Source organism: Lithobates pipiens, unplaced genomic scaffold (assembly GCF_037356315.1).
Source record: "Lithobates pipiens isolate NorthernLeopardFrog02 unplaced genomic scaffold, aLitPip1_a1.2 Scaffold_10, whole genome shotgun sequence".
NCBI lineage: Eukaryota > Metazoa > Chordata > Amphibia > Anura > Ranidae > Lithobates > Lithobates pipiens.
In genome coordinates this window covers 101,633,870-101,657,943 of record NW_027507686.1, presented here as the reverse complement: position 1 = coordinate 101,657,943, position 24,074 = coordinate 101,633,870, and the positions used below count along the sequence as shown (strand labels likewise).

General features: G+C 45.6%; 13 pseudogenes; 11 read left to right on the top strand and 2 right to left on the bottom strand.

The window, feature by feature from the left end:
- Positions 1-10,320: 10,320 nt before the first annotated feature.
- LOC143950997 (5S ribosomal RNA) lies at positions 10,321-10,439 on the bottom strand (annotated as a pseudogene).
- A 299-nt stretch (positions 10,440-10,738) lies between these two features.
- LOC143948420 (5S ribosomal RNA) lies at positions 10,739-10,857 on the bottom strand (annotated as a pseudogene).
- A 2,722-nt stretch (positions 10,858-13,579) lies between these two features.
- Positions 13,580-13,698, top strand: LOC143945989 (5S ribosomal RNA; annotated as a pseudogene).
- A 322-nt stretch (positions 13,699-14,020) lies between these two features.
- On the top strand, positions 14,021-14,139 carry LOC143950078 (5S ribosomal RNA; annotated as a pseudogene).
- Positions 14,140-14,240: 101 nt separating this feature from the next.
- Positions 14,241-14,359, top strand: LOC143957533 (5S ribosomal RNA; annotated as a pseudogene).
- A 2,076-nt stretch (positions 14,360-16,435) lies between these two features.
- LOC143947967 (5S ribosomal RNA) lies at positions 16,436-16,554 on the top strand (annotated as a pseudogene).
- A 159-nt stretch (positions 16,555-16,713) lies between these two features.
- Positions 16,714-16,832, top strand: LOC143942965 (5S ribosomal RNA; annotated as a pseudogene).
- Positions 16,833-16,931: 99 nt separating this feature from the next.
- LOC143952035 (5S ribosomal RNA) lies at positions 16,932-17,050 on the top strand (annotated as a pseudogene).
- A 101-nt stretch (positions 17,051-17,151) lies between these two features.
- Positions 17,152-17,270, top strand: LOC143944556 (5S ribosomal RNA; annotated as a pseudogene).
- Positions 17,271-17,369: 99 nt separating this feature from the next.
- Positions 17,370-17,489, top strand: LOC143952090 (5S ribosomal RNA; annotated as a pseudogene).
- Positions 17,490-17,588: 99 nt separating this feature from the next.
- On the top strand, positions 17,589-17,707 carry LOC143949426 (5S ribosomal RNA; annotated as a pseudogene).
- Positions 17,708-22,732: 5,025 nt separating this feature from the next.
- LOC143944038 (5S ribosomal RNA) lies at positions 22,733-22,851 on the top strand (annotated as a pseudogene).
- A 355-nt stretch (positions 22,852-23,206) lies between these two features.
- Positions 23,207-23,325, top strand: LOC143944963 (5S ribosomal RNA; annotated as a pseudogene).
- The last annotated feature ends 749 nt before the right edge of the window (positions 23,326-24,074 follow it).

Genomic DNA, 24,074 nt, shown 5'->3' with positions numbered 1-24,074 from the left:
AGCGCTGTCCTACTTGGGATATTGGGTAGACAGGTCAGAGAGGGAGCCCCCGAATCCTAGTCCCCCCAGTCCCGGCAGTGGTAAATGTCACGTCTGATACCGGTATGCAAATAAAAGACAATCAGTAACATCAAAGAAACAAAAAACAATAGTATAACCAAAACAGAGGTAGAGCATATAACTGTCAGCACTGAGGGGTCTCCTCGGCTCGCCCTAAACATAGGCATGCATGAGGGAGCCCGTCACAACAGAAAAGGCATCACAGAATGGGATCCACCACCCCCCGTCCCATACCCCTAAAGTACATGCAGTCCCCGAACAAATGCATTTCTCCCTTTGGCAGATTGTCCTCTCCTTACCCCCCTCTCCCCCGTCCACGCCTCGGGGGGAAAGGGGCAGGGAAGGGGGGAAAGGGGGAGTGGAAGGGGGGAAAGGGGGAGTGGAAGGGGGAAAGGGGGAGGGAAAGGAGGGAAGGGAAGGGTGGGAAGGGGGGGAAGGGAGGGGGGAAACAGGGGAGAGGGGACAAACATGCAGAAATGTCAAGTCCTTTAGCGCACTCCCACCAGCAAACACCCGGACCCCATAAATTTCAACTCCTCCCCTCCATGGTCACCACATCAAGATGAAAGAGGAGCAGCCCTGGTCGGTGCATGGAAAATCCGGCAGGCAAGGGGCTGGGGCCACCATCCCTCCATCCAATGGGAGACTTCACCCGAGCAGCAGTCCTGGGGCCCGCCAATTAGTGTCTCATCTGCATCGCCATCGGGGGCTGTGTAGAGCATCCAGAGGGAGGCTGGGACCGCCCAAACAGTAAGGGGTAAATCCTCCAGGGGGGTCCAGAGTCACCCTGGAGGGAAGCAGTGTCTCGTACCAATAGGCTCAATAAATAAGTCATCCAGGGTCCCCGAAAGCTGCAGAAGGCAATGTCGGCAAAGAGTAGGTGGGAGCCAGAGGGGGGGACAAGGGGCGCATCCAGGGGGAGGGGGACACATATGCAGGAATGTCAAGCCCTTCCAGTACAGCGCATTAGGTATCACTCAGACCCCCCAAAGTGCAAATCCCCCATCTAAGGTCAAGACTCCAGAAGGGAAGATGAGCCGCCCTGGTCTGTACATGAAAAAAACCTGCTGCCAAGGGGTTGGGGCCATCATCCCTTCCTCCAATGGGAGATGCCACCGGAATGAAAGCCCTGTGTCCTGTCAAGTGGTGCCCCTCTGACAATGTCGTTGTGGTATATGTGGAGCATCCAGGGAGAGGCAGGGACCACCCAAACAGTAAGGGGTAAAGCCTCCAAGGGGGACCGGTGTCAGACAGGAGGATAGCGGTGTCTTGTACAAGTTGGTTAATTAGACAAGTCATCCAGTGTGTTCCTGTGAGCAGCGGAAAGAAAGGTCGGTAAGGATTATGAATGGGTGGGGGCCAGGGAGTGCATAAAACTGCCACCAGATGACCGGGGCAGAGAGGGCAAGGGGATGAAACTCAGATCTGGTAGGTGGGGGCGGGGGTGAGGAGTGTCCCTCATATTACTCACATTGGCCATACCTTGAAGCTGAGCGCTCTGCATACCCAGGATGTTCTTCTGTATAATCTAGCCTATCTGTATACATTAGCCTGTCTTTTGTACACATTAGTCGGTCCTCTGTATACACTAGTCTGTCTGTATACACTAGTGTATACAGATAAGCTAGATTATACAGAAGAACGTCCTGGGTATGCAGAGATGGAGGCTAGAATATACAGAGAGAGAGGCTAGAGTATGCATACTTGCTAGTGTATACAGACGGACTAGTGTATACAGAAGACCGGCTAGTTTATATAGGGAGTGCAAAATGTGTGCAAAAGACAGGCTAGTGTATAAAATAGGCTAGATTATAGAGAAGAACATCTTGGGTATGCAGAGAGAGAGGCTGGGTTACACAGAGAGGCTGGTGTATGCAGACTTGCTAGTGTATACAGACGGACTAGTGTATAGAGAGGCTTGGGTATACAGAGAGCTAATGTATAAAGAGCAGCTAGTGTATACAAAAGACATCCAAGGGTATACAGAGAAACTCGTGTATGCAGAAGACCGGCTAGTTTATACAGAGAGGCTAAAGTGTACAAAACACAGGCTAGATTATTCAGAAGAACGTCCTGGGTATGCAGAGATGGAGGCTAGGGTATACCGAGAGAGAGACTGTGTTACACAGAGAGGAAGGAGTATGCAGACTTGCTAGTGTATACAGATGGACTAGTGTCTACTGTATTAGACCGGCTAGTTTATACAGAGAGGCTAATGTGTACAAAAGACAGGCTAGTGTAAACAGATAGGCTAGATTATACATAGGAAGGTCCTGGTTATGCAAGAGATGGAGGCTAGGGTATGCAGAGAGAGAGGCTTGGTTACACAGACTTGCTAATGTATACAGACGGACTAGTGTATACAGAGGACCGGCTAGTTTATACAGAGAGGTTAATGTGTACAAAAGACAGGCTAGTTTATACAGATAGGCTAGATTATACAGAAGAACGTCCTGGGTATGCAGAGATGGAGGCTAGGGTATACAGAGAGAGAGAGCGAGGCTGGGTTACACAGAGAGGCAGGAGTATGCAGACTTGCTAGTGTATACAGATGGACTAGTGTATACAGTAGACCGGCTAGTTTACACAGAGAGGCTAATCTGTACAAAAGACAGGCTAGTGTATACAGATAGGCTAGATTATACAGAAGAAGGTCCTGGTTTATGCAAGAGATGGAGGCTAGGGTATGCAGAGAGAGGCTTGGTTACACAGACTTGCTAGTGTATACAGACGGACTAGTGTATACAGAGGACCGGCTAGTTTATACAGAGAGTCTAATGTGTACAAAAGACAGGCTAGTGTATACAGATAGGCTAGATTATACAGAAGAACGTCCTGGGTATGCAGAGATGGAGGCTAGGGTATACAGAGAGAGAGGCTAGAGTATGCATACAGGCTAGTGTATACAGATAGGCTAGATTATACAGAAGAAGGTCCTGGTTTATGCAAGAGATGGAGGCTAGGGTATGCAGAGAGAGAGGCTTGGTTACACAGAATTGCTAGTGTATACAGACGGACTAGTGTATACAGAAGACCAGTTAGTTTATACAGAGAGGCAAATGTGTACAAAAGACAGGCTAGTGTATACAGATAGGCTAGATTATACAGATAGGCTAGATTATACAGAAGAACGTCCTGGGTATGCAGAGATGGAGGCTAAGGTATACAGAGAGAGAGGCTAGAGTACGCATACTTGCTAGTGTATACAGATGGACTAGTGTATACAGAGGACCGGCTAGTTTATACTGAGAAGCTAATGTGTACAAAAGACAGGCTAGTGTATACAAATAGGCTAGATTATAGAGAAGAACGTCCTGGGTATGCAGAGATGGAGGCTGGGTTACACAGAGAGGCTAGTGTATGCAAGCTTGCTAGTGTATACAGACGGACTAGTGTATACAGTAGACCAGCTAGTTTATACAGGGAGGCTAATGTCTACAGAAGACCGGCTAGTGTATACACATAGGCTAGATTATAGGGAAGAACGTCCTGGGTATGCAGAGATGGAGGCTAAGGTATACAGAGAGAGAAGTTGAGTTACAAAGAGAGGCTAGTGTATGCAGACTTGCTAGTGTATACCGGTGGACTAGTGTATACAGAGAGGCTTGGGTATACAGAGAGCTAATGTATAAAGAGATGCTAGTGTATACAAAAGACAACCAAGAGTAGACAGTGAGGCTCGTGTATACAGAAGACCGGCTACAGAGAAGCTAATTTATACAAAAGACAGGCTAGTGTATACAGATAGGCTAGATTATACAGAGGAAGGTCCTGGGTATGCAGAGATGGAGGCTAGGGAATCCAGAGAGAGACTGTGTTACACAGAGAGGCTAGAGTATGCAGAAGACCGGCTATTTTTTTTTTACAGATAGGCTTGTGTATACAGAAGACAGTCTGGGGAATTCAGTGAGGCTAGTGTATGCAGAGAGGCTGGGACACCGAGACTATTGTAAAAAGAAGGCAGGCTAGTGTATATAGATTACGGGCACCTGTATACAGAAGACAGAGAGGCTAGTCTATATTGAGTGGCGTGTAAAGAAAACAGGACTTTATTTTTTGCTAATGCAACTACTTCTGAAACATGTAAAATGCTTTTTTCATATTTTGGTGCTGTTAAAAAGTGGTGTGTGGTCAGTGGTGATATCAATGTGACAGTTAATGTGGAGAACTACAACTATTCAAAATAGAGCAAAAGAGTGCTAAAGTTTATTTTGTTAAGTCATTGACTGATAGACGTTAAGTAATTGGCCGTTATTGGTTTGGCAGTACATGGTTTATTTTGATGTAAGATAGTTTTATTCTCTACTTATAGCCGAGTTTTAGACGACTTTATTATTAGCATTATTCGCATTATTCATATATATTATGCAGAGTGTAAGTATTGCAGTGAGACGATATTGCTTTTAAAAGATTTGTATTATTTTATATAGCATTGTTAGCAGACCAATAGGACAATTTACATGGCTTAATATTGCAGAGCGTAATTTATCAGGAAAGAGATCCAAAGCGTTAGTTGCAGTAGCTTCATAAAACTGAGAAATCGTTGCATTACTCTAAATTTAAAAGTTGTTCCGGTAGCACTGAAAAGACGATATTAGATGAGTGATCTACACATTTCGTTTACTATTTCACTATACCGGCTAAATGTTAATATGTTAATATGTGCTGCGTGTAAGGTAGAAATTAGATGGTTTAGTGTGAGCTGGTTTACCAGGATTTAGAGATATTAATCTGTTTATACTAGTAATAAATATAGCAAAATAACTATAACGGGTTTAAGTGGAAATACACGAAATAACAGATACAACGTGTGTAGGTTTTATCAAACAAGTTAATTACGTGTCAGCAGCTAAATATTCTGCAATAGCAGAGATTAAGTATTGCAGTCGAAATGAGATCGGAAGCGTTAGTTGCAGTAGCTCCAAAATGACTGAGAAATCATTTCATTACTCTAAATGTAAAAGTTATCCCGGTAGCACTGAGTGGACTGATATTAGATGAGTGATCGTTCTAGTACAAATTCAGTTTCCTATAGCAGAGCTCAGCTAAATGTGAGACGAGCAATTAAACTGTTCACGGTAGCATTGCATTACTCTTAATATGTGCAGGGTGTAAAGAAGCAATAAGATGGTTTTGTATTATCCTAAAATTAGCAGTATACGTAATAAAGGTGAGTAGGTAACCTGGATTTAGACATAGCAAACTTTATAATCTAATTTAGCAAAATTAGAAAGGATAATATTAAGACAGTATATACAGGTCGAGTTTAAGTGGAAATACACAAAATATCTAGCTTACCTTTACATTGTTCAATAAAGTGTTACAAAGTAATACCAAGGCAAAATGTCGGAATGGCAATTAGATGAGATGATTGCTGTAATCATGAAATATCAGCAACGCCTAGGTTTCTATCGGATGAGAAAGTATAATAACTGGCAAAGTATGACATGGCAAAGAGACAAATTGCATTAGAGATGTGAGATGGACATGAAATGTCAATCCCCATTGGTTACTTACATGTAAACGCGGCTACATACAGCAAAGTGTGAGCTAAGCAGCTAAAGGGTATTTAAGAGTAAATTGACGTAGCTTGAAAATTCCAACGTGTAAATCGTTCCATTAATTATGTTACGCACGAAGACGTCTTACACTGACTGTTTTCCGTTTCCACTGGTCATCGGCATAATGTATCAGTAACCATGAACATTAATAGTGATAGACAGCTTACATTAGGATGTATGCATGATGTGAATGTAAAATGAATGTAAAATAGTTGCATTATGTGTTATTAATGTAATCAAACTGTATTGCTATGCTTTGCTACTGCAACCACTTCTCAATCAAGTAAACCGTCCCACTGCTTTTCTCACATTTTGCCGCTGTTAAAAAATGTGTTGCAAGTGTTATGTGTTACAAATGGTTATCAGTGTGACAGTTAATGTGGAGAAGAAGTAATACACAAAATAGAGTCAGAAAGAGAATCCTCTTGCATAGAGGTAGCGAGAGATGGTTGCAGTAATCTTAATGTGCAGTGTGTAAAAGGTTTTAAAAAGATGGTTTTGTGTGAATTTTGCTTTAACGTAAAATTAGCTGTAGACATTATAACTATGGTTAGGTTTACAAAGATTTAGAGTTAGTAATCTCTATAATATAATAATAATAAGTATAGCAAAAAAAATTAGGAAAATATTGAGGCAGTATATATAGGTCGAGATAAAGTGAATACATAAAAGGGATCAAGGGATAGTTGCAAAGTCAAGGGATAAATGCAAAGGTACTCTATTTAATAGTAAATTGACGTAGCTTGCAAATTCTAACGTGTAAATCGTTCCATTAATTTTGTTACGCACGAAGACGGCTGACTGTTTTCCGTTTCCACTGGAAAGAGAATCCTATTGCATAGAGGTAACGAGAGATGGTTGCATATGGCAGAAAGACGGCTTACACTGCTTTTCTCACATTTTGCTGCGGTAAAAAGAAATGTTTTGTCACTGTGTTTTAACTGTGACAGATAAGGTGGAGAAAAAGAAGTAATACAGTACATGACAGCTGATACTGGTTGAGCAATAAAACTGTTTTATTAAGATGTAAGACTAGTTTTATTCTCTACATATAGGCTTTTCAGAGAGTTGTATAATATAGGCGACCAATAGGACATTTAAATGGCTTAATATTGTAGGGAGGAAGTATCGCTGTTCAAAGGTAAGAGATTGAAAGCTTAGCTTGAAAATGGCCGAGAAATGGTTGCGTTAGTCTAAATTTAAAGGATATGCCGGTACCAATGAGAAAGCTTATATTAGACTAGTTGATCGTTGCATTACACAATCCTATTATTATTATTATTAAGATCATAGTGCAGAGAGATACTCAGTTAATGTCAGAGATACTCGGTCAATGTCAGAAAAGCAATAAAACTGTTTACATCGTTAGAGAGCGATAGTTACATTACTCTTAGTATGTGCAGCATGTCTGGTAGCAAATGGATGGTTTTGTGAACATTTTGCATTAAGGTACAATAAGCGGTAGAACTCATGGAAGTGAATAGATTTAAGTGGATTTTGAGATAGTACTCTCCATTTCTAATAAGAAATAAAGAAAAATAAGTCAGGATGGTGTGTCAGGACTGTCACATACTCACAGTTCCGGTACAAATATGCAAAATAGAGCAAAAGAGTACAGGGTTTATTTTGATGTATGATAGTTTTATTGCATGCTTGATGTGGATGATTAAAATCGTGTAGTGATCTATATTTAGCATAAGAATGAAAAGGCATAACATGGCAATGAGACAAACTCCATTAGAGATGTGAGCTAGATGAAATGATGTCTCTGTATAGCCCAGATTGTCTTCTGTTATCACTTAGCCTACCCTCTAAATTCACTAGCCTCTCTATATACACCAGTATGTTTACACTAGCCGGTCTTCTGCATACAATAGCCTGTCTTCGATATACACTAGCCTATGTTCTGAATACACTAGCCCGTCTTCTGTCTTCTGTATGCCCTAGCCTGTCGTCTGGATACATTAGTCTCTCTGTATAAACTAGCATCTCTGTATACCCCAAACTGTCTTCTGTAAAAACTTGTCTCTCTTTATAGCCTGTCTAGCCTTTCTTCTGTACACACTAGCTTCTCTGTATACACTAACCAGGCTTCTATATACAATAGCTTCACTCTATGCACTAGCCTCTCTGTATAATCTAGCCTCTCTATATACCCTAGATAGTGTTCTGCATCTCCGTAGTGGTAGCCTCTCCGTAGAAGCCAGCCTTTATTCTGTATTCACTAGCCTTTCTTCTGTATGCTGTAGTCTTCTATATATACTAGCTTCTCTGTACACCCTTGCATCTCTGTAATACACTAAACCCTCTGTATACCACAGCCTGTCTTCTGTATACACTAGACTGTAAACACTAGCTAGAATACACCAGTCTGTCTTCTGTACCCACTAGAATCTCTGTATACACTACCCAGTCTTCTGTATACACTGTCAGCTTGGATGTATACCCAAGCCTGTCTTCTGTATACACTAGTCTCTCTATATGCACTGTCCTTATCTGTATACACGCGACTCTCTCTATACACTAACCTCTCTATATACACTAACATCTTTGTATATACTAGCCTCTCTTTAAATTAGCCTCTCTGTGTACCCCAGCCTCATTGTTTACTCTAGCATCTCTGTATACTCAAGCCTATCTGCATACACGAGTCTGTATTCTGTATTCACTAGCCTGTATTTACTAGCCTTATATATACTAGCTTCTCGCTTCTCTGTACACTCTTGCATCTCTGTACACTAGACTCTCTGAATACACTAAACCCTCAAGTATACCACAGCCTGTCTTCTGTATACATTAGACTGTAAAAACTAGCTAGAATACACCAGCCTGTCTTCTTTACCCAATAGACTCTCTGTATGCACTACCCAGTCTTCTGTATACACTGTCAGCTTTGATGTATACCCAAGCCTGTCTTCTGTATACACTAGTTTCTCTATATGCACTGTCCTTTCTGTATACTCTCGACCCTCTCTATACATTAACCTCTCTATTTACACTAACATCTTTGTAGATACTAGCCTCTCTTTAAATTAGCCTCTCTGTGTACCCCAGCCTCACTGTTTACTCTAGCATCTCTGTATACTCAAGCCTATCTACATACATGAGTCTTCTGTATTGTGTATTAACTAGCCTTTCTTCTGTATGCTGTAGTCTTCTATATATACCAGCTTCTCTGTACACCCTTGCATCTCTGTAAACACTGTGTAAACTAGCCAGTCTTATGTATACACTCGCCGACTGTATACACTAGACTCTCTGAATACACTAAACTCTCTGTATACCACAGCCTGTCTTCTGTATACACTAGACTGTAAAAACTAGCTAGAATACACCAGCCTGTCTTCTGTACCCACTAGACTCTCTGTATACACTACCCAGTCTTCTGTATAGAATGTCAGCTTTCATGTATACCCTTTCTGTATACACTAGCTTCTCTATATGCACTGTCCTTTCTATATACACTCGACTCTCTCTATACACTAACCTTTCTTTCTCAACCCTAACAGATCCGACAGGGCTTTTCCAACTGCCTTTTTGGAGAGCGGCGCAACGACATCATTTTCTCTATTCCATCCCCAATCCTCAAACGTTCGCCCGCCCTCAGACGGAGTTTGAGACTCTATGCAGGAGCGAAGGCCCTTTGGCCCACATTCTCTCTCAAACAGATTACCCACACTTAACCTGTCTGTCCAACTGGGAAAAGGACCTTAATTGCTAATTTTCCCCAGCACAGAGACAACGCATTATCACTTTGGCTCTCAAAATGTCGCTGTGCACGAAGATACAGGAGACTAATTTTAAACTTCTCACCAGGTGGTATTTGACACCATCACAGCTGCAGAAATGTTTCCCCTCTTCCTCGAACATATGCTGGAGGTGTGGAGAAGAAGAGGGCATTTTGCTCCACATTTTTTGGTCCTGCCCCAGCTTGCTGGACTTCTGGACAGAGATCCGATGCATAACACAAAAATTCACAGACTTTTCCATCCAGGAAGAGGCTGCATTCTTTCTCTTGCACCATTCACAGATTCCGATTAAGAAGTACAAAAAAATCTATTTTACGGCATGTGATAAATGCGACGAAATCCTGCATCCCTCTCTATTGGAAAAAATGTTCCCCCCTTTCATTACTCACTGGCTTAGGAAAATAGAGGACATTAAAAAAAATGGAGGACTTGATCCTCACATCACAAGGTAAACAAGAATTTTTTAAACAAACCTGAGACATCTGGAATACCTTTATATTCTCGCTGGAAGGATGTCGCCTGCTATCGCCTTAATGCTCTGATCTTTCCTTGACTGGCCCCTTGGACAGTGGCTGCCATCGTGTCTCGTCCCCTCTTCTCCTTTTCTGATCTTTCAACCCTTCTCTTTTCTGCCTTCCTCCCCTATCTCTCACCCCCTCCACCCCCTCTCTCTTTTGGAAAGAGTGGAAAATTGGGAATGACGGCCCCACCCCCCCTCTGGATGGATTATGCCGGAGGGACCTGGGGTTTGTGTGACCCTGGATCTTGGTACAGTACTTTATCCGTGCCTCGAATCATTGTGATTGATGGAAGGCAGACTCACAGTTGCGAATATACCTGTATCAAGTATTGTTCAGCTTCTTTTTGCTCTGTATTTCTCTGTTGCATTATGTACTCGGGGGACCGTCTTCCCCTATTTGGAGAAAAAATTTAATTTGAAAAAAAAAAGAAGCCTACGACACCTGGTATTCCCAGGTGGTCTCCCATCCAGGCATTAACCAAGCCCGACCCTGCTTAGCCTCCAAGATCAGATGAGATGGAACAGATTCAGGGTGATTTGGCCGTAGCCAATATCTTCAGGCACTCTCAACTCTCTTGACAAACGCCAAGATGGTCAAAAAAATAGGTCAACGGCAACAACATAAAAAGAAGACTACAGCATCTGGAAATCCCAGGCGGTCTCCCATCCAGGTACTAAACTGGTCCCAACCCTGCTTAGCCTCTGAGATCAGATGAGATTGGGCTCTTTCAGGGTGATGTAGCCGTAGGAGATTTTTTCAGGCACTCTCAACCCTCTTGACTAACGCCAAGATGGTCACCTTGGGAAACAAACAAAAAAATCAAGTCAACGCCAACAACATAAGAAGAAGTCTAAAGCACCTAGTATTCCCAGGTGGTCTCCCATCCAGGTATTAACAAGGCCCAACCCCGTTTAGTCTCTGAGATCAGACGAGATCTGGTGCTTTCAGGGTTATGTGGCCATAGGCGAGCTCTTCAGGCACTCTCAACCCTCTTGACAAACACCAAGATGGTCACCTTGGTAAACAAACAAAAAAAAAACAAGTCAACGCCAACAACATAAAAAGAAGACTACGGCACCTGGTATTCCAAAGCCATCTCCCATCCAGGGACTAACTAGGCCCAACCCTTCTTAGCCTCAGAGATGAGAAGAGATAGGGCTCTTTCAGGGTGATACTGCTGTAAGCAAACTTTTTGGGCACTCTCAACCCTCTTGACAAATGCCAAGATGGTCACCTTGGGAAACAAGCGAAAAAAAAAAAACGAATCAACGCCAACAACATAAAAAGAAGCCTACAATAACTGGTATTCCCAGGTGGTCTCCCATCCAGGTACTAAGCAGGCCTGACTCTTCTTAGCCTCCAAGATCAGGTAAAAGTTAGATGTTTAGTCGTTTTCTGGGACAGGGGTGCTGCTCACCTCCCGAATGTAGTCTCGAGTACCAGTAAAATACCTCCAGGGCCTCCATGTAACACTAAATGCCTCTTCAGTGTTGTGAAGGGTGGCGGTCAATTCTTCCATTAGGAGAATATGATTGACTTTGGAATACCAGAGCACCTTGGATGGGGGCTGAGGCTGCCTCCACAGTGCGGGAATGCAGGCAGGGGCGGCGTTCAGTAGTTGCATTGTGAGGGTTTTTTAGTATTTTCGAACAGGCTGTTCGGTCAAGTGTAGAAGGCACGCTGCTGGGAACCCAAAAGTTCCTCAAGGCCGGGCATGCCCAGAAAAGGTGTCCCATGGTCCCCGTATCTGAATTGCACCTCCAACAAACATCCGCGATCCATCTTTTCAGAAGGTAAGGGACTCTATACCAGTGTGAGACTATCTTGTATCCTGATTCTTGATATTGGTTTGCGATGGAAGCTTTATGTACTAAGGTCAGGATCTTCCCTATCTGTTGTGGGGTAAATGTGATGTCTAAGTCCCTCTCCCATTTGTGGATAAATGGTGGGGTCGACTCCTCCTCCTGACTACTCAATAGGTTGTACAGGAGGGAGAGGGTGTGTCGCACAGGTTCCCTTTTGTGACAGATGGATTCATGGGGCGTCAGGTCTCCAGAAGAAAGTGACGAAGTTGATAAGCACAAAACAAGTCAAGCGGAGGGTCAGAAAGCTCGGCGACAGTTTGCGTGGTCGGGAGCCCTCCCGAGGGCCACACATCTCCCAGACGCTGTTTCACCACCACTGTCAACTGTCGCAGTTTCTTGTTGGTAAATCCTGGTGGGAAGTCTGGATTACCTATAACCGGAGTCATTGGTGACGGCAGGGGAGCAATGTGTGCGCAGCGGAACAACCTCCGCACAACAGCCAACGTAGCTCCCACTATGGGGTGATCTCTGAGGTCTTTTGGTTGGGAGGACAGGAGCCACGGGTGGTCAATAGGGGAATGGATCCATCCTCAATCTCCATCTCCACCCACTGCTTGTGTGGGCCATTACAATGCCAATCAACGACTCTCGCTAGCAGAGTCGCTCTGTAGTATTGTCTCAGATCTGGGAGACCCAGACCCCCCTTGTCCTTTGGTCTGGCAAGCAATTGCAAATGGGCTCTGGGCGGTTTGCGCGCCCAAATAAAGTCCCGGAGCAGCACCTGCAGTTGTCTGAAAAAAATTGGGGGTAACTGGATCGGTAATGTCTGGAACAAGTATAAGATCCGCAGGAGGGCCGTAATTTTGAATGCATTACAGCGCCCGAACCAGGTCAGTGTTAAAGCATGCCAGTTTCCCAAATCAGATTTCAGTCTATTCAGGAGAGGGACAAAATTAAGCGGGTACAATTGCGCTAAATCCGCTGTGATGTCAACGCCCAGGTAACGTATAGATTTTTCAGCCCAGTAGAATGGAAAAGCGGAGCGGAGCCTCTTGGCCTCACCATCCGGGACCGATATATTCAATACAGCCGACTTGGCGCAATTGATTTTATAGTTTGATAGGCTGCCGTATCGCCAGAGAGACGTGAGTATATTGGGAAGCAAAATGTGTGAATTGGAGTCGAAAAAAATTAGATCGTCAGCGTACGCCACAATTTTGTGGTGTGCCGAGGGTTTGGATATGCCAGTAATATTCGGGTCATTCCGAACGTGACACATAAGTGGTTCCAGTGTCAGAATAAAACTTAGGGGAGACAGAGGGCACCCCTGCCTCGTCCCATTAGTGATGGGGAAAGAGTCCGAGCACCACTCATTCACCCGTACCGCTGCCGACGGCGTGGAGTAAAGCGACATTACCCAGCTCATCATGTTGGGGCCAAGACCTATATGTTCCAGGGTGGCCTGCATAAAATGCCAGGCCACCCTGTCAAAGGCCTTCTCCGCGTCCATTGACAACATAAGCAAGGGCCTTCCCTGTACATGCGCCGCATGGATTAAATTGAGGACTCAGGCTGTATTGTCTCTAGCTTCCAACTTATTTTTTATTTTTTTGCTTGTTTCCCAAGGTGACCATCTTGGCGTTTGTCAAGAGGGTTGAAAGTGCCTGAAGAGATTGCCTACGGGCAAGCACCCAATCTCGTTTGATGTTGGAGGCTAAGAAGAGTTGGGCCTTGTTAGTACCTGGATGGGAGACCGCCTGGGAATACCAGGTGTCGTAGACTTCTTTTTATGTTGTTGGCGTTGATCTGTTTTTTTTTTCGCTTGTTTCCCAAAGTGACCATCTTGGTGGTTGTCAAGAGGGTTGAGAGTGCCTGAAGAGATTGCCTATGGCCACATCACTCTGAAAGAACCCAATCTGGTCTGATCTTGGAGGCTAAGAAGAGTCGGGCCTGGTTAGTACCTGTATGGGAGACCACCTGGGAATACCAGTTATTGTAGGCTTCTTTTTATGTTGTTGGCGTTGATTCGTTTTTTTTTTTTCGCTTGTTTCCCAAGGTGACCATCTTGGCATTTGTCAAGAGGGTTGAGAGTGCCCAAAGAGATCGCTTACAGCAGCATCACCCTGAAAGAGCCCTATCTCTTCTCTTCTCTGAGGCTAAGAAGGGTTGGGCCTAGTTAGTACCTGGATGGGAGATGGCGTTGGAATACCAGGTGCCGTATTCTTCTTTTTATGTTGTTGACATTGACCTGTTTTTTTTCCGCTTGTATCTCAAGGTGACTATCTTGGCATTTGTCAAGAGGGTTGAGAATGCCCAAAGAGATTGCCTATGGGCACATAACCCTGAAAGCGCCCAATCTCCTCTGATCTCAGAAGCTAAACAGGGTTGGGCCTTGCTAGTACCTGGATTGGAGACCACCTGGGAATACTAGGTGCTGTAGGCTTCTTTTTATGTTGTTGGCCTTGACCTGATTTTTTTTTCACTTGTTTTCCAAGGTGACCATCTTGGCGTTTGTCAAGAGGGTTGAGAGTGCCCGAAGAGATCACCTACTGCCCCATCACCCTGAAAGCTCCCAATCTCATCTGATCTCGGAGGCTAAACAGTGTCGGGCCTGGTTAGTACCTGGATGGGAGACCGCCTGGGAATACCAGGTGCCATAGGCTTTTTTTTTTTTATTTTTTTATTTAGTAGTATGCGACATACAATACAAAGGCAACTTCATAGAATGTGTGATACAAATAGTTACAAACAAACGATCATATTGCATGGATATCAGAGCCAATGGTAAGAAGTCCGAGGAGAATAGCACGTGTACAGCTTTGCGGTCATATCAAGATGAGATTAAAGCTCCATCTCGTTGGGATCCTCTACCACTTAAAATATTATTGATACTAGCCCTGCTACCCTCGAAGAGTTTAGATATCCCTAGATAGGGGAAGAGTATTGTGTAGTAGTCAAATGGGGTCGGAACATACCATTTTCTTTTCCCTTTTTTGAGTTAAGAAGGGAAATAGTAGAACTGAAAGGAGGGAGAAGGGGAAAGAGAAGATTGGGGAAGGAAATGGCAGAAAAGGAAAAGAAGGGGTAAGGGGGTGTCGTGGGTAGAGTGGATAGGGTGGGGTCCCTTCCCAGGGAGCAAGAGATGCCCTCGGCTCACCAGGTCATCAGCTGTCCAACATTTGGAACAGCGATCTCCAACGATCACCATGAGCTTACTATGTCTCGCGGAGGTATTCTTCCAAAAAGCAAAACTGGGTCCAGTAGAACCATCTGTTCCCATGCTCCTCCGTTTTATCCCTCATTGTGGCAGTCAGATCTTCCATTCGTTCAATATCATTTACCCTTACGAACCATTGGGTCACCGTTGGAGCAGATTGCTGTTTCCACTGACTTGGGATGCAGGCCCTAGCTGCATTGAGGAGATGTTTAAGTAAGGACTTATGATAACGCTTTTTTGACATAGGAGTTAGATTGAGAAGAACTGCTGCAGGATCATTGGCTAAGGAAATGTCTGTGAACTTGTGGATGAGTCTCAGGACAGGCTGCCAGAATGTTTGTAATTTAGGGCATTCCCAGAAAATGTGGAGAATGGTGCCAGCCTGTTGCTCACAGCGCCAGCAGCAGTCAGATTGACCGGGGAATATTTTGGCCAACACCACCGGTGTACGATACCAGCGTGTAATCAGCTTATATGAGATCTCCTGATATTTACTGCAGAGTGACGACTTAGGGGCGAAAAAGAGTATTCTGTCCTTTTATGGTTTGGAGAATGTAGTTTGTAAGTCCCATTTCCATTTAGCTAGGAAGGGCGGATCCGTGGAGGATTGTGCTTCTGTCAGGATTTGGTAGGACCTAGAGAGGGAACCACGAAATGGGCCACCATCCAGGCAAAGTTCCTCGAAGGGGTGGAATTGTCTAGAGAAGAACGAATGGTTAAGTAGTGATCCGAGAAAATGGATTAGCTGTCTAGCTCTCCAGCTATCCAATGCAACAGGTACTTGCTCTTGCATTATGGTCCCCATGGGAATCCAGCCCGTTGGTTCAAGAAATAGGGCAGCTCTCAGAAGCCCTTTCGGGGCTTGCCTGGTAAAGGCCTGGTCAGAGAGGCCCGGAGGGAATCTAGGATGTCCAATAATTGGGGTCATAGGAGAAGGGAAGTTAGTCAGGTGGGAAAGGTGAAAAAAACTATCCATCTCGGCGAGCGAGGGGCCAATTAACGGGTGAGTAGTCACACAGGGCTCCAATGGCCTCCCCGCCCAAGGCAGACCAGCCAGTGGAACCCGCGCCATCTCCTGCTCTAGCTTGACCTATAGCTTCAGTTCCCCATGCCGGCACCAGTCAACCACCCATGTCATGTGCGTCGCTGTGTAATATAGAGCAGGGTCCGGGAAGCCAACACCTCCCGCAATTTCGGTCGCAATAGCATTACCCTTCCAATACGCGTATGTTTGCCGCGCCAGAGGAACTTGATAAAGATTAAGCGAACCGCATGAAAGGAAGTCTGGGGTATTTTGATAGGTAAGGCTTGTAGTAGATACAGAAGTCGTGGCATCGCGTTCATCTTCAACACATTACAGCGTCCGAACCATGACAGAGCTAGTGGGTCCCATCTTTTAAGGTCCGCTGTAAGCCCATAGGCTTCTTTTTATGTTGTTGGCTTTGACCTGTTTTTTTCGCTTGTTTCTCAAGGCGACCATCTTGGCGTTTGTCAAGAGGGTTGGGCGTGTCTTGAAGAGAACGCTTATGGCCACATCACCCTGACAGCACCCGATCTCGTCTGATTTCAGAGGCTAAGCAGCGTCAGGCCTGGTTAGTACCTGGATGGGAGACTGCCTGGGAAGACCAGGTGCCATAGAAGGATCTGGTCTGGTTAGTGTCTTGATTGGGAGATCGTCTGGGAATACTGGATGCCGAAGGTTTCTTTTTATGTTGTTTTTTTTACCTGTTTTTTTTAGCTTGTTTCCCAAGGTGACCATCTTGGCCTTTGTCAAGAGGCTTCAGAGTGCCCAAAGAGAGTGCCTACGGCCAAATCCCCCTGAAAGAGCCCAATCTCATCTGATCTCAGAGGCTAAGCAGCGATGGGCCTGGTTAGTACCTGGATGGGAGACAGCCTGGGAATACCAGGTGCCGTAGGCTTCTCATTATGTTGTCGGCGTTGACCTGTTTTTATTCCCTTATTTCCCAAGGTGACCATCTTGGCATGTGTCAAGAGGGTTGAGAGTGCACAAAGAAATTGCCTACGGGCAAAACACCCTGAAAGCGCCCGATCTCCTCTGATCTCAGAGGCTAAACAGGATCGGGCTTTGCTAGTACCTGGATTGGAGACCACCTGGGAATACTAGGTGCTGTAGGCTTCTTTTTATGTTGTTGGCGTTGACTTGTTTTTTTTTTTGTTTGTTTACCAAGGTGACCATCTTGGTGTTTGTCAAGAGGGTTGAGAGTGCCTGAAGAGCTCGCCTATGGCCACATAACCCTGAAAGCACCAGATCTCGTCTGATCTCAGAGACTAAACAGGGTCGGGCCTTGTTAATACCTGGATGGGAGACCACCTGGGAATACTAGGTGCTGTAGACTTCTTCTTATGTTGTTGGCGTTGACTTGTTTTTTTTTGTTTGTTTCCCAAGGTGACCATCTTGGCGTTAGTCAAGAGGGTTGAGAGTGCCTGAAGAAATCTCCTACGGCCACATCACTCTGAAAGAGCCCAATCTCATCTGATCTCAGAGGCTAAGCAGGGTTGGGACCAGTTTAGTACCTGGATGGGAGACCGCCTGGGATTTCCAGATGCCGTAGGCTTCTTTTTATGTTGTTGCCGTTGACCTATTTTTTTTCCGCTTGTTCCCAAGGTGACCATCTTGGCGTTTGTCAAGAGAGTTGAGAGTGCCTGAAGATATTGGCTACGGCCACATCACCCTGAATCTGTTCCATCTCGTCTGATCTTGGAGGTTAAGCAGGGTCGGGCCTGGTTAATGCCTGGATGGGAGACCGTCTGGGAATACCAGGTGTCGTAGGCTTCTTTTTTTTTTCAAATATAATTTTTTCTCCAAAAACAGGGGAAGACGGTCCCCCAAGAACATAATGCAACAGAGAAATACAGAGCAAAAAGCAGCTGAAAAATACTTGATACAGGTATATTCGCAACTGTGAGTCTGCCTTCCATCAATCACAATGATTCGAGGCACGGATAAAGTACTGTACCGAGATCCAGGGTCACACAAACCCAAGGTCCCTCTGGCATAATCCATCCAGAGGGGGGGGGTGGGGCCGTCATTCCCAATTTTCCACTTTTTTCAAAAGAGAGAGGGCGTGAAGGGGGTGAGAGATAGGGGAGGAAGGTAGAAAAGAGAAGGGGTGAAAGATGAGGAAAGGAGAAGAGGGGACGAGACACGATGGCAGCCACTGTCCAAGGGGCCAGTCAAGGAAAGCTCAGAGCACTAAGGCGATAGCAGGCGACATCCTTCCAGCGAGAATATAAAGGTATTCCAGATGTCCCAGGTTTGTTTAAAAAATTCTTGTTTACCTTGTGATGTGAGGATCAAGTCCTCCATTTTTTTAATGTCCTCTATTTTCCTAAGGCAGTGAGTAATGAAAGGGGGGGAACATTTTTTCCATTAGAGAGGGATGCAGGATTTCGCCGCATTTATCACATGCCGTAAAATAGATTTTTTTGTACTTCTTAATGGGAATCTGTGAATGGTGCAAGAGAAAGAATGCAGCCTCTTCCGGGATGGAGAAGTCTGTGAATTTTTGTGTTATGCATTGGATCTCTGTCCAGAAGTCCACCAAGCTGGGGCAAGACCAAAAAAGTGGAGCAACGTGCCCTCTTCTATTCCACACCTCCAGCATATGTTCGAGGAAGAGGGGAAACATTTATGCAGCTTTGATGGTGTCAAATACCACCTGGTGAGAAGTTTAAAATTAGTCTCCTGTATCTTTGTGCACAGCAAGGTTTTGAGAGCCAAAGTGATAATGCGTTGTCTCTGTGCTGGGGAAAACGAGCAATTAAGGTCCTTTTCCCAGTTGGACAGACAGGTTAAGTGTGGGTAATCTGTTTGAGAGAGAATGTGGGCCAAAGGGCCTTCGCTCCTGCATAGAGTCTCAAACTCCATCTGAGGGCGGGCGAACGTTTGAGGATTGGGGATGGAATGGAGAAAATGATGTCGTTGCGCTGCTCTCCAAAAAGGCAGTTGGAAAAGCCCTGTCAGATCTGTTAGGGTTGAGAAAGAAGGCCATTTTCCATCAATGACGAATTTAGACGCATTGTCTAGGTTGGAATTTCTAAGTGGGTCCCCGGTTCAAAGTTCGGATGGCCACGTATAAGGAATAGGGGGGAAGTAAAAGACGTGAGTGTGTTTTGGGTAGCGATCAGGTGACTGACTTTCAACTAAGCCCCTATAGTGGGATGTGACGTCAATTCTGTGGGTAAATCCTTATAGCACCACATGGCGCTTCTTAGCGGAATTCGGGAGTGAGCTTAGAAAGTTTGTTTCGATTCCAGTCCAATACACGCCCCAGATGGGAGGCCAGGTAGTAGCGTCGCAAGTCAGGGAGAACCAACCCTCCCTGTTGTTTAGACAATGTCAGCTGTGACCGCTTAAGTCTGGGATTTTTGTGGGCCCAGTTAAATTGAGTGAGCAAGCATTGAGCTTGCTTAAAAAACGGGACTGGAATCTGGATCGGGAGAGATTGGAAAAGATAGGTAAATTTAGGGAGTATGTTCAATTTAATGAGATTGCATCTCCTGAAGCAGGAATGGAGGCCAGAATGCCACCCGTGAAGCAAACTGCGGATCTTAGTGACAAGGGGTGGGGGGAAGTTCAACATAAACGTACGCGCGATGTCTGGTGGAATGTAAGTACCTAAGTACTTAAGGGCTGTATGGGTCCATTTAAATCGAAAATTGGACTGCAAGTCTATTAACGTTTGTGGGGGGACTGCAACCTCCATGGCCTCTGATTTCAAGAAGTATCCCGTATATCTGGAATTCCCGAAGGAGATTTGGAAAGGAAACTCTGGGATTCGTCAGCGAGAACAGCATGTCATCCGCGTAGGCAGATATCTTGCACTCAATAGTACCCATTCGGAGTCCCGTTATGTCTGAGTTTTGTCGAATTGTGGAGAGAAAGGGTTCCAATGACAGTGCGAATAATAGTGGCGACAGGGGGCAACCCTGTCTGGTCCCATTCCCGATGTCAAGGGGAGATGAGAGCACCCCATTTGCTTTGACTTGAGCTGAAGGGCGTGAGTATATCTTACTTATCCATGCCAGCATCCGTTCACTCAGACCTATATGGCGAAGGACCGAGAACATGAATGTCCATTTGACCGGATCAAAAGCCTTCTCGGCATCAGTACTCACGAAAAGACAAGGGGTCCCAGATGACTTTACTTTATGGACCAGGGTAAGCACCTTAATGGTGTTGTCCCTATCTTCCCTGATGGGAATAAAACCTAACTGGTCAATATGTATAAGGGACTGCAAGTGATGTGCCAATCACGTGGCGAGGATTTTAGAGAATAGTTTTAGGACCGAATTTAGGAGGGAAATGGGTCTGTAGCTTCCACATAGGCCAGGGTCTTTGCCCTCCTTAGGTATCAACGAGATGTGGGCTCTAAGGGTATCCTGAGGAAAATCCCCATTCGAGCTCAGAGTATTAAATAAATTCACCAAGCGCGGGCCGAGAATTGGGAGGAAGGTCTTATAGTATTGTGCGGTATATCCGTCAGGGCCCGGAGCCTTACCCACCTTCGGAGGTCCCACGGCCATCTGGACTTCTTCCAGTGTGATCGGGTCCTCCAAGTACTCCCGTCATTCCGATGAGAGGGTTGGTAGACTAGAACCGGTTACTTATATGTCTATATTGTCCTGTCCGGACCCTGAATCGGGGGGAGAAGAGAGTGCAAAGACGGAGAAAGGGGGGGATGGCGGCGGGGAAAAAAAGAAAAATAAAGACAAAAAGGGAGGGGGGAATGCCACCCAGGGCAGACATGGCCTACATAGGTAAACGTTAGATGTTCAGTGGTTTTCTGGGACAGGGGCGATGCTCACCTCCCGAATGTAGTCTCGAGTACCAGTAAAATACCTCCAGGGCCTCCATGTAACACTAAATGCCTCTTCAGTGTTGTGAAGGGTGGCGGTCAATTCTTCCATCCGGAGAATATGATTGACTTTGGAATACCACAAATCTTTATGTACTAAGGTCAGGATCTTCCCTATCTGTTGTGGGGTAAATGTGATGCCTAAGTCCCTCTCCCATTTAAGGATAAATAGGGGGGTCGACTCCTCCTCCTGACTACTCAATAGGTTGTACAGGAGGGAGAGGGTGTGTCGCACAGGTTCCCTTTTGTGACAGATGGATTCATAGGGCGTCAGGTCTCTAGGAGTGTAGGGGGCCCTTTGTATGGCCAGAAGAAAGTGACGAAGTTGATAAGCACTAAACAAGTCAAGCGGAGGGTCAGAAAGCTCGGCGACAGTTTGCGTGGTCGGGAGCCCTCCCGAGGGCCACACCTCTCCCAGATGCTGTTTCCCCACCACTGTCAACTGTCGCAGTTTCTTGTTGGTAAATCCGGTGGGAAGTCTGGATTACCTATAACCGGAGTCATTGGTGACGGCAGGGGAGCAATGTGTGTGCAGCGGAACAACCTCCGCACAACAGCCAACATAGCTCCCACTACGGGGTGATCTCTGAGGTCTTTTGGTAGGGAGGACAGGAGCCACGGGGAGGTCAATAGGGGAATGGATCCATCCTCAATCTCCATCTCCACCCACTGCTTGTGAGGGCCATTACAATGCCAATCAACGACTCTCGCTAGCAGAGTCGCTCTGTAGTATTGTCTCAGATCTGGGAGACCCAGACCCCCCTTGTCCTTTGGTCTGGCAAGCAATTGCAAATGGCCTCTGGGCGGTTTGCGTGCCCAAATAAAGTCAGCACCTGCAGTTGTCTGAAAAAAATTGGGGGTAACCGGTTCAGTAATGTCTGGAACAAGTATAAGATCCACGGGAGGGCCGTCATTTTGAATGCATTACAGCGCCCGAACCAGGTCAGTGTTAAAGCATGCCAGTTTCCCAAATCAGATTTCAGTCTATTCAGGAGAGGGACAAAATGAAGCGGGTACAATTGCGCCAAATCCGCTGCGATGTCAACGCCCAGGTAACGTATAGATTTTTCAGCTCAGTAGAATGGAAAAGCGGAGCGTAGCCTCTTGGCCTCACCATCCGGCACCGATATATTCAATACAGCCGACTTGGCGCAATTGATTTTATAGTTTGATAGGCTGCCGTATCGCCGGAGAGGCGCGAGTATATTGGGAAGCGAAATGTGTGGATTGGAGACGAAAAAAATTAGATCGTCAGTGTACGCCGCAATTTTGTGGTGTGCCGAGGGTTTGGATATGCCAGTAATATTCGGGTCATTCCGAACGTGACACATAAGTGGTTCCAGTGTCAGAATAAAACTTAGGGGAGACAGAGGGCACCCCTGCCTCGTCCCATTAGTGATGGGGAAAGAGTCCGAGCACCACTCGTTCACCCGTACTGCTGCCGACGGCGTGGAGTAAAGCGACATTACCCAGCTCATCATGTTGGGGCCAAGACCTATATGTTCCAGGGTGGCCTGCATAAAGTGCCAGGCCACCCTGTCAAAGGCCGTTGACAATGACAACATAAGCAAGGGCCTTCCCTGTACATGCGCCGCATGGATTAAATTGAGGACTCGGGCCGTATTGTCTCTAGTTTCCGACTTATATTTATTTTTTTTGCTTGTTTCCCAAGGTGACAATCTTGGCGTTTGTCAAGAGGGTTGAAAGTGCCTGAAGAGATTGCCTACGGGCACATCACCCTGAAAGCACCCGATCTTGTTTGATGTTGGAGGCTAAGAAGAGTCGGCCTTGTTAGTACCTGGATGGGAGACTGCCTGGGAATACCAGGTGTCATAGACTTCTTTTTATGTTGTTGGCGTTGACCTGTTTTTTTTTTCGCTTGTTTCCCAAAGTGACCATCTTGGTGTTTGTCAAGAGGGTTGAGAGTGCCTGAAGAGATTGCCTATGGCCACATCACTCTGAAAGCACCCAATCTCGTCTGATCTTGGAGGCTAAGAAGAGTCGGGCCTGGTTAGTACCTGGATGGGAGACCACCTGGGAATACCAGTTATTGTAGGCTTCTTTATATGTTGTTGGCGTTGATTCGTTTTTTTTTTTCACTTGTTTCCCAAGGTGACCATCTTGGCATTTGTCAAGAGGGTTGAGAGTGCCCAAAGAGTTCGCTTACAGCAGCATCACCCTGAAAGAGCCCTATCTCTTCTCATCTCTGAGGCTCAGAAGGGTTGAGCCTAGTTAGTCCCTGGATGGGAGATGGCTTTGGAATACCAGGTGCCGTAGTCTTCTTTTTATGTTGTTGACATTGACCTGTTTTTTTTCCGCTTGTTTCCCAAGTTGACTATCTTGGCATTTGTCAAGAGGGTTGAGAGTGCCCAAAGAGATTGCCTATGGGCACATAAGCCTGAAAGCGCCCGATCTCCTCTGATCTCATCACTCTGAAAGCACCCAATCTCGTCTGATCTTGGAGGTTAAGAAGAGTCAGGCCTGGTTAGTACCTGGATGGGAGACCACCTGGGAATACCAGTTATTGTAGGCTTCTTTTTATAAATTTATTTTTATTAAAGGTTTTCAATACATTAATAACAAACAAACATACCAAACGGTCCCAAAAACCTTCCCAAACCCCCCCCCCTCCCTTCCACCCTCCACCTCCCCCCACCCAACCAACCTCCCGCCTGTGCAGCCCTCCATCCTTCCTCTTAGTTCAGTCAATAAACATCAACAGTACCACATATATAAGAAACACATAGCCCGTACCGTAACTAAATAAAGAACCACTTGAAATGGGGACGTAACCAATCCAAGGGAAAGCACCTCCCTGCCCCGCCCCTCGCCCGACCCACAAGGAGAAAACCCCTCGCCTAGCAATTAATTCACAGTATCTGCGGCATCAAGCCAGCACTGCCACACTCTCTCAAATTTGTTAGGGCACCCTCTGCTAAGATAGGTGGCTTTGTATAATGGCAAAGCTTTATTAATTAAACCTTTCCAATAAGAAACCGTAGGAGGTTCGGGTTTCTTCCAACACAACAGGATAGCTTTGCGTGCATAGAACAGCGCCAGAGAAATCAGAGTCCTCTGTGCCCTTCGAGGTGCCAACCCCTCCACCAGTCCGAGCAAACATACCGCAACTGTGACTGGAATCAGCACCAAAAGGACAGATTGTATAACCTGTGTCACTCCCTTCCAGAACTCCTCAATCCGCGGGCACTGCCAAAACACATGGTCAAAATCAGCTCGGTCAGCTGTGCAGCGCCAGCACCCCCCCGCACCGGTACCGTAAAT